Source organism: Bombina bombina, chromosome 2, assembly GCF_027579735.1.
Source record: "Bombina bombina isolate aBomBom1 chromosome 2, aBomBom1.pri, whole genome shotgun sequence".
Taxonomy (NCBI): domain Eukaryota; kingdom Metazoa; phylum Chordata; class Amphibia; order Anura; family Bombinatoridae; genus Bombina; species Bombina bombina.
This window is the reverse complement of record NC_069500.1, coordinates 310,662,490-310,677,674: the sequence shown is the minus strand read 5'-3', so window position 1 is coordinate 310,677,674 and position 15,185 is coordinate 310,662,490. Positions and strand designations below refer to the sequence as shown.

Sequence of the window (15,185 nt, the reverse complement as noted above, 5' to 3'; positions counted from 1 at the left end):
CCTGTAACTATCTTTAAACATATATAGAACTTATAAAGCCAGACAGTTTAGACAAAGAATAATAGTAACATTATGCAGCAAACCAAAAAGTGTGACGGATTATTATATTATGATTTGAAAAACTAGAATGATGCCAAATTGGAAGAGAGTCTTCATAACCAGCAGACCGTGGTAGACAGGAGACCCAGCAAACCAAAAGTCCAGATGCAGCATCTAGCATGTACCATAATTAAATAGAACCGTCACAACACCCATGGGGTCTCACTTTATAGCAGAAAAAGCACAAATAAAGGAGGAAATCGGAACACTAGATCTAAGCCCTGTCCACCCTGGTATGGACAGGGCTAAGAATGTAGGGAACCTAAAAAGAGTGGTCAGATTCTGGCCATTATCCCTGGAATAGGGGACTCTAATCTTTTTTGCATATGCAAGATACAGTATACAGGAAACGGGAATCAAATGCAATACTTACATTTTTTAGGGCAAGCTCTTTTGCTTACTTTTTTTACCCCACAATGATCTGTTCTAGTTAGCATTAAGTCTAGCACCACTTGTAGGAAATCTATATCTTAAAACCAAAGTCTTAAGGACCAGTTTCCCTTTATAAACACCCATAGAATTTAGCTCATGCATAACAATGCCAACGCATATTTAAAGGGACATGAAACCCAAAATTTTTCTTTCGTGATTTATATAGAGAATACAGTTTTTTTTTTAAAAAAAATTCCAATTTAATTCCATATCAAATTAGCTTCATTCTCAAGTTGTTCCTTGTTGAAGAGATATCTAGATTGGTAGCGTGCCCTGTCTGGAGCACTACTTGACAGGAAACAGTGCTGCGGTCTAGTGCTCTTGCCAACATATAACATTGTGGAAAAACTGCTGCCATATAGTGCTGCAGACATGTGCACAATACTGAACTTATCTTCCTGCTTTTCGACAAATAACAAGAAAACAAAGAAAATGTGACAATAGAAGTAAATTATAAAGTTATTTAAAACTGTATATTCTATCTGAATCGTGAAATAAAAATTTGGGTTTATGTCCTTTTAAAGAGAGGAGAAATTAAGTTCAACAAACTCAACTCTAGGGAAAAAAGCAACCTTCATGCACATAAAAATTGTCTCTGTATTGGTCTTTGTAGATCATTGAGTAAGTATTAATAACTCTTATTCTCTCATTTATGAAATCATATGATATTCAGTCAGTTTAGTTCCAAAGCAACCCATACAAAAGCATCACTAATCATGTCCTGGGATGAAGCCACATTTCAAGAAGAATGAGCCCTTGCCTTAATATCTTCTTGAGCTTGCAGGCCAGAAGGATAGCAGAACAAACTCAAATCGGTTAAGGGTGTGTTGGAAAATTTATGACCAGTTCTAATAGGAAAAACAACAACTTTGAGGTTTGATATTCTTAGAAAGAGCAAAATGCACCTCCACTGGCATAAACTTTCAGAAAACTAATGGTTTAAACCACATAAATCCATCTTCTTACCTTGCAGACATTTTCAAAGTATAGTAACATGTATAATGTGTCAATCTAATGGTTTTTGGATGTGTTATACAATGGCATTTATCTAAAATATTGTTTGAATTATCAAAAGATTTTGACCAATATGACAGAATCAACGCTGCTTCTGTTTTCACCTGTCCAAATACTTAAAAGATAAGAGGAAATAAAAACAAAACAAAAGTCAGGAGAAAAAAATCCCACAATATGGTGAAACTGTGTATGACTATGTATGTATGTATGTATGTATGTATGTATGTATCAATCCTATACGATCGGGCTGATTGACACCCACTGCTAGCAGTCGATTGGCCGTGAATCTGCAGGGGGCGGCATTGCACAAGCAGTTCACCATTCATCGATCCGCTGAGCGGATCACAACGGACAGACCAATGATAAAATTGGCCCCATTGTCTCAAGAGAGCTTACAATGCTGTATCTAGAACAATTGCTCTGAAATCCAATACATTTACCTGCAACATATATTCATCTGGTATTTATTGGTCTCTGACAATGATTCTGCAGAGTTATTCCTCTTCCCTAGGTGCTTCAGTTTGATCACGCTAGGCCATTGAGAGTCTGTTAAAGACCTGCCCCACTCTAAATTGTTGTGTAAAACCACCAAAATAACTCATGATTAATCCTTTATTGATAGTGAATATAAGTAAACTTCATTTTAAGATTTAAAAACTTCAGAAAGTAAAAACACATAATTTAAGATAACCAGATAAATTCCTTTCCTTCCTGGCAGGGAGAGTCCACAACTTCTTTCCTTACTGTTGGGAAATACTACACCTGGCCAATAGAAGAAGGCAAATACACCCCAGCCAAAGGCTTAAATATCCCTCCCACTTCCCCTATCCCCCAGTCATTCTGCCGAGGGAAGAAGGAAAAGTAGGAGAAACATAAAGTATATAGGTGCCAAAAGAAATATAAAAAAGGGAGCCGCCCAAAAAATAAATTACGGGCGGTGTCGTGGTCTCTCCCTGCCAGTAAGGAAAGTAATTTATCTGGTAAGCATAAATTATGTTTTCCTTCCATAAGGCAGGGACTTCATTCCTTACTGTTGGGAAAACTATTCCCAAGCTCCAGAGTTCACTGAAAGAATAACGGGAGGGAACAAAAAAAAAAAAAAAAGGCGGACCCTATTCTGAGGGCACCACAGCCTGCAAAACTTTTCTCCCGAAAGCTGCTTCAGCCAAAGCAAACACATCAAACTTGTAAAATTTATAAAAAGTGTGTAAGGAGCACCAGGTAGCCGCCTGATCCATAGAGGCCTCGTTCTTAAAAGCCCAGGAGGAAGCCACTGCTCTAGTGGAATGAGCCGTAATACTCTCAGGAGGCTGTCATCCCGCTGTCTCATAAGCTAAGCAGATGACACTCCTCAACCAGAAAGATAGGGTAGTCGTAGTAGTCTTCTGCCCCTTGCGGTTCCCCGTATAGATGACAGAGGAAGATTGTCTGAATTCCTTAGTAGGCTGAAGTTAGAATTTCAAGGCACAAACCACATCAAGATTATGAAGCATTGCTTCGCTGAAGGAGGATTAGGACACAAAGAAGGAACAACAATTTCTTGATTAATGTTACAAACTGACACCACCTTAGGGAGGAACCCTAATTTAGTACGTAAAATTGCCTTATTAGCATGGAAAACCAGATAATGGGGGTCACATTGCAAAGCAGAAATTTCAGAAACTCTGCGCCCAGAGGCAATAGCCAACAAAAACAAAAAAGAACCTTCCAAGATAACAATTTAATATCAACAGTATGCATAGGCTCAAACAGAGCCTGCTGCAAAACACGAAGAACAAGATTGAGGCTCCAAGGTGGAGCCCCAGCTCTAAACACAGGTCTGATCCTAGTCAGAGGCTTAACAAAGGACTGCACATCCGGAAGCTCAGCCAATCTCTTGTGCAGTAACACCGACAGGGCGGATATCTGTCCCTTCAGGGAAGTAGCAGACCATTTTCCAGTCCATCCTGGAGAAAAGATAAAATCTGACAAACTTATTGCAGGAAAAGCCACGCTCTTCACACCATTACAAGTAAGTCCTCCACACTTTATGGTAGATACGACGAGTAACTAGCTTACGAGCTTGAATCAGAGTGTCGATAACACTCTCAGAAAACCCTCTCTTGGCTAAGACTACGCGTTCAATCTCCACGCAGTCAGCCTCAGAGAATCTAGATTTTAATGTATGAAGGTACCCTGTATCAGCAGATCTCTGCGACAAGGTAGCCTCCACTGAGATGACATACCCCACCAGATCCGCAAGCCATGTCCTTCGCAGCCATGATGGAGCAATCCGAATCACTGATGCTCGCTCCTGCTTGATGCGAGTCACCACACCAGGGAGAAGAGGTAATCGAGGGAAAAAAATATATGCGTCAACCTCCATGGTACTGATAGGGCATCTCTCGACCTCGATCCGTACATGGGTAGCTTAGTATTGAGGCAGGATGCCATGAGATCCATCTCCGGCATCCCCCACTCAGGGCCGCCATCAGGGGGTGACAGGGGTGACTCCTGTCAGGGGCCCAACGGGCCAGGCGGGCCACATGAGGCAAGAACTTTAAAAAAAAAAAAAAAAAATATTTTTAATTTTGGCAGCCACCAGTGGGTACTACAGTACTAATTGAGCATGGGAAATGTTATAACAAGGAGTTAAATATTAGTATTTGAGAGGATTTTTGAGTGTGCACTAAACAACTATGCACAGTGTGAGACAGACAAGGCACTTTGTTTGTACAGTGTGTGCCTGAGTCAGACAGCAGATCACTTTCATTTGCAGAGGAGGTAGGACTTACTTAGCAAATGTTTTTTATTTCTTTGTGCAATTTCGGATTGTAACTTCAGTGTGGTAGTAGTTGTATGGTGGGGCCAGGGGTCCATAAAAACACATTTTTTAGCAATATGTAGCAGTGTATTTATGATTTGACAATGCTGTAGAAATTCTATATTTAAAGCCAAGTAGAAATTTTTCCTCCTCAATACACAAATGGTAGGTGCCCTTTTGGCAGATATTTTTTTTTATTACTATATATATTTTCATTACATTCCAGTTTACTGCCCCTTTATGCAAGGACTTTCCAGATGCAAGGAGGCATTTTATCTAAGATTTTTACATCTGCATAAAATGTTACTCTCAGACTAAGATTGCTCAGTGTTTGAAATGAGACAGGTTAACTTAAAACTGTCCAGTTTACACTACAGCTGACTTAATTTTGAAATACATACCAACAAGCCTAAATCCTGCATTTAACCAGATCTAATGGTATGAGTACCACAGCTTATGGCTCCACCAAGACCATATAGAGTACAGCATTTTCAAAATACATATGTAAGTACAGCTGACAGATGGGAACATTTGTACACTATATTTGAAGTGGTGCTCTTGGTTGGGGAAAAAACAAACAAACATATGTCAACCTTTTAAAAGTACTTTTCTTCATCTAGCCATCTACCCAGATCATTAATGTACAATTTTGAATTCACAGAATTATTTTTGTTTACACATTTACAAATATGATTCTTTAAAAAGTGTTCTCTTAATTTCTGCAATTTGTGTATCATGCATGTCACAAACTGTTGATTTAGGGGATGCAAGGTGCATAAATGTTTCCTCCTGTGAGTGTTTCTGTGGGTGTCTGTGTTTATGTCTTTGTGCTTTGGTTTGTGTCTCTATGAGTGTGTATGTATTTTTTTTCTGTGGGTCTCTCTGTGAGAGTGGGTGTGTATGTCTTTGGGCATTTTCTGTGGATGTCTGTAAGGGTGTGTGCATATGCCTTTGAGCTTTTTCTATGGGTGTCTCTGCGAGTGTGTGTATGTTTGCCTTTGTGTATTTTCTCTGGATGCCTCTGTGAGGGTGGGTGTATATGTCTGTTTTCTGTGGACGTCTCTGTGAGGGTGTGTGTTTTCTGTGGGTGTCTTTGTGAGGGTGTGTGTGTGTATGTCTTTGTGTGTTTTCTGTGGATGTCTCAGTGAGAGTGTGTGTAAGTATGTCTTTCTGTGTTTTATGTGGTTGTCTTTGTGTGTTTTCTGTGGGTGTCTCTCTGTGTGTGTGTGTATATGTCTTTATGTGTTTTCTGAGGCTGTCTCTGTCAGTGTTTCCTTGGGTGTATGTGCAAGTTTGAGTTTGTGTGTGTGTGTGTATGTCTATTGTCTGTTCCTTTTTAGGACATTTTGACCTTGACCTTACTACTGATTATTCACATCTTTCTACAGACTTTGAGACTAATGAGAAATTAACAGAATTCACCAATCCACCATTTAACCTTTAAATTATTGTTTAGGCAGTTTGGGGCCCTTCCTTTCAGCCACTGCATGCTGTTGTCTTCATTTAGTTGGCATCTTCCTTTACAAAAAAATAATCAGAACTCCATATTTTGTTTTCTAAATCTCTTTTTTTACAAAACTGTAGTCTACCTCATTACTTGTCAGGTCAATGTAATCAAGTGCTGAGTGTCTGTTTGGGTGTCAGTGTCTGAGTGTGTTTGTGTGTTTCTTTGCGTGTCTGCTAGAGTGTCTATATGTGAATCCTTATGTGTGAGTGTGTGTGTGTTTCAGTGTATGAGTGTGTCTGTATGTTACTACCTTTACAACATTTCCAAGTTTAAATAGACACTTAAGAATAAAGTGCATATACGTTTTAGTCACCTGGTCAAAAATTAAAAAAATGTCAAAGGGGGGGCCCTGATCAATGGTTAAGTCAGGGGCCCCAAAATTTCTAGTGGCGGCCCTGCCCCCACTCGACTACAAGTACTCATGCAAATACTTGGTATCCCTAGTAACCCTAGTAGAAAGGCACCCTTCCCTCCGGTAACCATAGAAATAATAGAGTCCAGCCCTGGACCAAATAAAATCTTCCCCTTTAATGGAAGTGAAAGGAGTCTGGATTTAGAAGTCATATCCGCGGACCAAGACTTCAACCAGAGAGCCCGGTGGGCTAGGAACGCAAAGCCAGAAGCCTTTGCATTTAGGCGAATAATCTTTTATTTGCATCACAGATGGAGTTAGCAATTCTCAGAGCTTTAATGCTCTCCTGAATATCCTCAAGGGGAGTTTCTACCTCAATGAGCTCAGACAGAGTGTCGTACCAGTAAGTAGCTGCTCCAGCTGCCACCGGTTGAAATAAAAACCCTGTATGTTGAAACATCTTCCTCAGAAAGGTTTCCATGCTTTTATCCATAGGCTCTCTAAAAGAAGAACTATCCTCCAGGGGGATAGTAGTATGCTTAGCCAGCATAGAAATCGCGCCATCTACCTTAGGGATGAAGCCCCACAAATCCAATTGAGAGTCAGGGACCAGGAATAATTTTTTTAAAAGTAGACGAGGGGGGAAAAGAAGTTCCTATTCTTTCCTTTTAGTTACTAATAATGTTCGCCATCTTAACTGGCACAGGAAAAGTCAGAGGGACCTTCCTGTCTTCATAAACCCTGTCTAATTTAGGGAACTTAGGTTCCTCAGGGAGAGTAGCCTCTGGAACCTCTAGCGTAGACAGAACCTCCTTTAATAAACACAGATGCTCCATTTTAAATCTAAAGGAGGGTTCCTCCACTGAAGGAGGTTTAGACACTGAAGTCTCCGACTCAGAAAGTTCACCCTTTAAAGCTACAGAGGTTAACTCATCCTCGAATAGCTGGGACATAGTAGCTAAATCAGACAAATAGGAGAACTATGTTTAACCTCTCTCTTACATTTGCTAGAGGGAGGTAAGGCACTTAGGGCTGCAGACACCGCAGATTGTAACTGTGCGGTAAAGTCTGCAGGGAAAAAAAAAAAACTCCAGATGGAGGATTAGATGAGCCGAGGGGAACTGCATGTGGAGTGGGTAGTGTAGAAAGGGTAGTTATCTCTCAGGACACAGATTCCTGAGAGGTAGACGGCTCAGAGGAGCTAATAGCGCTATGAGTATTAGCAGGCGTGTCTCCCTTCTTAGACTTTAGAACAGTGCTTAGGCAAATAGAACAAAAATGAGCAGGCGAGCAAACCACGGCCTCCTCAAAATTTATACAGGAATTATTAATTAGTACAGAAGGAGCGGAACCTTCTGTGGATATATGTTAGCTATGGAGAACTCTGATACTACATTAGAAGGACAGACAAAAAAGAAACACTTACTAAAAAAAAAAAAAACACGGCACCTTTATAATCCCAATAACTGGGGCACTTACCACCACCTAGACCCAGACAGCTAACAGTGAAAACCCTCTGCTTAGGAGTGATGTCTGCAGCAGGATCGTAGGTAAATTAAAAGATTGCACCCGGTCACGTGGTGCGTAGGACAGAACTTCTCCTGCTATGAAAAAGGCGCTAAGCTATTATGAGCTGTGCAACACTTCAAAAACATAAGTGAAACCTGTGTGTTCCAAGCAAAAAGCAGTCTGTGAGCCCAAAAAAACTCTCACATTAAAGCAGTTATAAATAACCCCTAGCAGTTTAAATAATCTCCCTTAAGGATATTAACCCTTGATCCTATCAAGGCATAAAGGAGCCGCACTGTGACCTAGTATAGCAAAAGTGTGTGTGTATATATATATATATATATATATATATATATATATATATATATATATATATATATATGTATATATATATATATATATATATATATATATATATATATATATATATATATATATATATATATATATATATATATATATATATATATATAACATAATTTATGTAAGAACTTACCTGATAAATTCATTTCTTTCATATTAGCAAGAGTCCATGAGCTAGTGACGTATGGGATATACATTCCTACCAGGAGGGGCAAAGTTTCCCAAACCTCAAAATGCCTATAAATACACCCCTCACCACACCCACAATTCAGTTTAACGAATAGCCAAGAAGTGGGGTGATAAAAAAGTGCGAAAGCATATAAAATAAGGAATTGGAATAATTGTGCTTTATACAAAATCATAACCACCACAAAAAAGGGCGGGCCTCATGGACTCTTGCTAATATGAAAGAAATGAATTTATCAGGTAAGTTCTTACATAAATTATGTTTTCTTTCATGTAATTAGCAAGAGTCCATGAGCTAGTGACGTATGGGATAATGACTACCCAAGATGTGGATCTTTCCACACAAGAGTCACTAGAGAGGGAGGGATAAAATAAAGACAGCCAATTCCTGCTGAAAAAAATCCACACCCAAAATAAAGTTTAACGAAAAACATAAGCAGAAGATTCAAACTGAAACCGCTGCCTGAAGTACTTTTCTACCAAAAACTGCTTCAGAAGAAGAAAATACATCAAAAATGGTAGAATTTAGTAAAAGTATGCAAAGAGGACCAAGTTGCTGCTTTGCAGATCTGGTCAACCGAAGCTTCATTCCTAAACGCCCAGGAAGTAGAAACTGACCTAGTAGAATGAGCTGTAATTCTCTGAGGCGGAGTTTTACCCGACTCAACATAGGCAAGATGAATTAAAGATTTCAACCAAGATGCCAAAGAAATGGCAGAAGCTTTCTGGCCTTTTCTAGAACCGGAAAAGATAACAAATAGACTAGAAGTCTTACGAAAAGATTTCGTAGCTTCAACATAATATTTCAAAGCTCTAACAACATCCAAAGAATGCAACGATTTCTCCTTAGAATTCTTAGGATTAGGACATAATGAAGGAACCACAATTTCTCTACTAATGTTGTTGGAATTCACAACTTTAGGTAAAAATTCAAAAGAAGTTCGCAACACCGCCTTATCCTGATGAAAAATCAGAAAAGGAGACTCACAAGAAAGAGCAGATAATTCAGAAACTCTTCTGGCAGAAGAGATGGCCAAAAGGAACAAAACTTTCCAAGAAAGTAATTTAATGTCCAATGAATGCATAGGTTCAAACGAAGGAGCTTGAAGAGCTCCCAGAACCAGATTCAAACTCCAAGGAGGAGAAATTGACTTAATGACAGGTTTTATACGAACCAAAGCTTGTACAAAACAATGAATATCAGGAAGAATAGCAATCTTTCTGTGAAAAAGAACAGAAAGAGCAGAGATTTGTCCTTTCAAAGAACTTGCGGACAAACCCTTATCTAAACCATCCTGAAGGAACTGTAAAATTCTCGGTATTCTAAAAGAATGCCAGGAAAAATGATGAGAAAGACACCAAGAAATATAAGTCTTCCAGACTCTATAATATATCTCTCGAGATACAGATTTACGAGCCTGTAACATAGTATTAATCACAGAGTCAGAGAAACCTCTTTGACCAAGAATCAAGCGTTCAATCTCCATACCTTTAAATTTAAGGATTTCAGATCCTGATGGAAAAAAGGACCTTGTGACAGAAGGTCTGGTCTTAACGGAAGAGTCCACGGTTGGCAAGAGGCCATCCGGACAAGATCCGCATACCAAAACCTGTGAGGCCATGCCGGAGCTACCAGCAGAACAAACGAGCATTCCTTCAGAATCTTGGAGATTACTCTTGGAAGAAGAACTAGAGGCGGAAAGATATAGGCAGGATGATACTTCCAAGGAAGTGATAATGCATCCACTGCCTCCGCCTGAGGATCCCGGGATCTGGACAGATACCTGGGAAGTTTCTTGTTTAGATGGGACGCCATCAGATCTATTTCTGGAAGTTCCCACATTTGAACAATCTGAAGAAATACCTCTGGGTGAAAAGACCATTCGCCCGGATGCAACGTTTGGCGACTGAGATAATCCGCTTCCCAATTGTCTACACCTGGGATATGAACCGCAGAGATTAGACAGGAGCTGGATTCCGCCCAAACCAAAATTCGAGATACTTCTTTCATAGCCAGAGGACTGTGAGTCCCTCCTTGATGATTGATGTATGCCACAGTTGTGACATTGTCTGTCTGAAAACAAATGAACGATTCTCTCTTCAGAAGAGGCCAAAACTGAAGAGCTCTGAAAATTGCACGGAGTTCCAAAATATTGATCGGTAATCTCACCTCCTGAGATTCCCAAACTCCTTGTGCCGTCAGAGATCCCCACACAGCTCCCCAACCTGTGAGACTTGCATCTGTTGAAATTACAGTCCAGGTCGGAAGCACAAAAGAAGCCCCCTGAATTAAATGATGGTGATCTGTCCACCATGTTAGAGAGTGTCGAACAATCGGTTTTAAAGATATTAATTGAGATATCTTCGTGTAATCCTTGCACCATTGCTTCAGCATACAGAGCTGAAGAGGTCGCATGTGAAAACGAGCAAAGGGGATCGCGTCCGATGCAGCAGTCATAAGACCTAGAATTTCCATGCATAAGGCTACCGAAGGGAATGATTGTGACTGAAGGTTTCGACAAGCTGTAATCAACTTTAGACGTCTCTTGTCTGTTAAAGACAGAGTCATGGACACTGAATCCATCTGGAAACCCAGAAAGGTTACCCTTGTCTGAGGAATCAAAGAACTTTTTGGTAAATTGATCCTCCAACCATGATCTTGAAGAAACAACACAAGTCGATTCGTATGAGATTCTGCTAAATGTAAAGACTGAGCAAGTACCAAGATATCGTCCAAATAAGGAAATACCACAATACCCTGTTCTCTGATTACAGACAGCAGGGCACCGAGAACCTTTGTAAAAATTCTTGGAGCTGTAGCTAGGCCAAACGGCAGAGCCACAAACTGGTAATGCTTGTCCAGAAACGAGAATCTCAGGAACTGATAATGATCTGGATGAATCGGAATATGCAGATATGCATACTGTAAATCTATTGTGGACATATAATTCCCTTGCTGAACAAAAGGTAAGATAGTCCTTACAGTTACCATCTTGAACGTTGGTATCCTTACATAACGATTCAATATTTTTAGATCCAGAACTGGTCTGAAAGAATTCTCCTTCTTTGGTACAATGAAGAGATTTGAATAAAACCCCATCCCCTGTTCCGGAACTGGAACTGGCATAATTACTCCAGTCAACTCTAGATCTGAAACACATTTCAGAAATGCTTGAGCTTTTACTGGATTTACTGGGACACGGGAAAGAAAAAATCTCTTTGCAGGAGGTCTCAACTTGAAACCAATTCTGTACCCTTCTGAAACAATGCTCTGAATCCAAAGATTGTGAACAGAATTGATCCAAATTTCCTTGAAAAAACGTAACCTGCCCCCTACCGGCTGAGCTGGAATGAGGGCCGCACCTTCATGTGGACTTAGAAGCAGGCTTTGCCTTTCTAGCTGGCTTGGATTTATTCCAGACTGGAGATGGTCTCCAAACTGAAACTGCTCCTGAGGATGAAGGATCAGGCTTTTGTTCTTTGTTGAAACGAAAGGAACGAAAACGATTATTAGCCCTGTTTTTACCTTTAGATTTTTTATCCTGTGGTAAAAAAGTTCCTTTCCCACCAGTAACAGTTGAAATAATGGAATCCAACTGAGAACCAAATAATTTGTTACCCTGGAAAGAAATGGAAAGTAAAGTTGATTTAGAAGCCATATCAGCATTCCAAGTTTTAAGCCATAAAGCTCTTCTAGCTAAAATAGCTAGAGACATAAACCTGACATCAACTCTGATAATATCAAAAATGGCATCACAGATAAAATTATTAGCATGTTGAAGAAGAATAATAATATCATGAGAATCACGATGTGTTACTTGTTGCGCTAAAGTTTCCAACCAAAAAGTTGAAGCTGCAGCAACATCAGCCAAAGATATAGCAGGTCTAAGAAGATTACCTGAACACAGATAAGCTTTTCTTAGAAAGGACTCAATTTTCCTATCTAGAGGATCCTTAAACGAAGTACCATCTGACGTAGGAATAGTAGTACGTTTAGCAAGGGTAGAAATAGCCCCATCAACTTTAGGGATCTTGTCCCAAAATTCTAATCTGTCAGACGGCACAGGATATAATTGCTTAAAACGTTTAGAAGGAGTAAATGAATTACCCAAATTATCCCATTCTTTGGAAATTACTGCAGAAATAGCATTAGGAACAGGAAAAACTTCTAGAATAACCACAGGAGCTTTAAATACCTTATCTAAACGTTTAGAATTAGTATCAAGAGGACCAGAATCCTCTATTTCTAAAGCAATTAGTACTTCTTTAAGTAAAGAACGAATAAATTCCATTTTAAATAAATATGAAGATTTATCAGCATCAACCTCTGAGACAGAATCCTCTGAACCAGAGGAATCATCAGAATCAGAATGATGATGTTCAGTTAAAAATTCATCTGTAGGGAGAGAAGTTTTAAAAGATTTTTTACGTTTACTAGAAGGAGAAATAACAGACATAGCCTTCTTTATGGATTCAGAAACAAAATCTCTTATATTATCAGGAACATTCTGCACCTTAGATGTTGAAGGAACTGCAACAGGCAATGGTACTTTACTAAAGGAAATATTATCTGCTTTAACAAGTTTGTCATGACAATCAATACAAACAACAGCTGGAGGAATAGCTACCAAAAGTTTACAGCAGATACACTTAGCTTTGGTAGATTCAGCATTTGACAGCGATTTTCCTGTAGTATCTTCTGACTCAGATGCAACGTGAGACATCTTGCAATATGTAAGAGAAAAAACAACATATATATAAAGCAAAATTGATCAAATTCCTTAAATGACAGTTTCAGGAATGGGAAAAAATGCCAAAGAACAAGCTTCTAGCAACCAGAAGCAATAAAAAATGAGACTTAAATAATGTGGAGACAAAAGTGACGCCCATATTTTTCGCGCCAAATAAAACGCCCACATTATTTGGCGCCTAAATGCTTTTTGGCGCCAAAAATGACGCCACATCCGGAACGCCGACATTTTTGGCGCAAAATAACGTCAAAAAATGACGCAACTTCCGGCGACACGTATGACGCCGGAAACGGAAATAGAATTTTTGCGCCAAAAAAGTCCGCGCCAAGAATGACGCAATAAAATGAAGCATTTTCAGCCCCCGCGAGCCTAACAGCCCACAGGGAAAAAGTCAAATTTTAAGGTAAGAAAAATGTTAAATTAAAATGCATTATCCCAAATATGAAACTGACTGTCTGAAAATAAGGAAAGTTGAACATTCTGAGTCAAGGCAAATAAATGTTTGAATACATATATTTAGAACTTTATAAACAAAGTGCCCAACCATAGCTAGGAGTGTCACAGAAAATAAGACTTACTTACCCCAGGACACTCATCTACATATAGCAGATAGCCAAACCAGTACTGAAACGAGAATCAGCAGAGGTAATGGTATATATAAGAGTATATCGTCGATCTGAAAAGGGAGGTAAGAGATGAATCTCTACGACCGATAACAGAGAACCTATGAAATAGACCCCTTAGAAGGAGATCACTGCATTCAAATAGGCAATACTCTCCTCACATCCCTCTGACATTCACTGCACGCTGAGAGGAAAACCGGGCTCCAACTTGCTGCGGAGCGCATATCAACGTAGAATCTAGCACAAACTTACTTCACCACCTCCATCGGAGGCAAAGTTTGTAAAACTGAATTGTGGGTGTGGTGAGGGGTGTATTTATAGGCATTTTGAGGTTTGGGAAACTTTGCCCCTCCTGGTAGGAATGTATATCCCATACGTCACTAGCTCATGGACTCTTGCTAATTACATGAAAGAAATATATATATATATATATATATATATATATATATATATATATATATATATATATATATATATATATATATATATATATATATATATATATATATATATATATATATATATATATATATATATATAGTCTTACCCTCCAGGATCCATGCTGTGGAACAGACACAGCCTCTCAAGTGTGACAGTCTTGCCGCAACGCTTCTGACATGGACTTGAGTGTGTAACAGCAAGCAGTGAGACAAGTCAACACTGATTGCTCAGGAGATGTTAGGCGACAGTCTGGATGGGTTCGCAGAAAAACTTTCCCTGATCTCTAGACTCTAACTTTCATCAATACTCTCACTGAGAGGTTGACATGATTACTTAAAACTCCAGTTCTTTCTTGAAGGGAACATACCTATTACAGAACTATCCAAATCTTCTGACACTTCTCTGCCATCTACTATAGTGACGAAAGGCAAAGAATGTCTGGGGGATAGGAGAAGTGGGAGGGATGTTTAAGCCTTTGGCTGGGGTGTCTTTGTCTCCTCCTGGTGGCCAGGTGTTGTATATTCCAACAGTAAGGAATGTAGTCGTGGACTCTCCCTGCCTTATGGAAGGAAATTAACATACTCCAGATGATCAGTTTTACCATCAGTAGAACAGTCTTGCTAAGAGAGTCATTTGAGAATGGACTAAGCAGAAATGTGTTAACCATTCTTCGCCTAGTTTTGTTTAAAAGTTTCTCCTCTGGGAGGACCATTACGTACAAAAAGTTTAGAATTCTGCTTCCGAGAAGGCAAAGGTTTGTATAGGAACAATATGACTTTTCTAGAAGGAACATTTTACTGTGTCTGGCCAAGAAAGAAATGACAAAATCTCTGTTTGAATATTAGATCCATGGAAGGGGTCAAAATACAAATTTTGTATACAATGGTATTTGAATTACTTATTTTCTGTTCTGTAATAAGCATGACTAAGAGCCTTCATAAATGTTTGTAGTAAAAAGTGGGCAGCAGGTACACACAAATTGAAATGGTAGCTTTGTTAAGCAAATTTGAAAAAAAATATAATATCAATTGTCACATATATGCTAAAAAAAATTAAGGTCTAACACAAGCCATCATAAGCCTTTCTTCATGGGAACGAACAATCA

General features: G+C 39.2%; 1 protein-coding gene across 2 annotated transcripts in view; it reads right to left on the bottom strand.

The window, feature by feature from the left end:
• The window catches only part of SLC12A2 (solute carrier family 12 member 2), a 368,917-nt gene that overhangs the window by 247,331 nt on the left and 106,401 nt on the right, over positions 1 to 15,185 (bottom strand). The gene's annotated exons all lie outside the window — the stretch shown is intronic.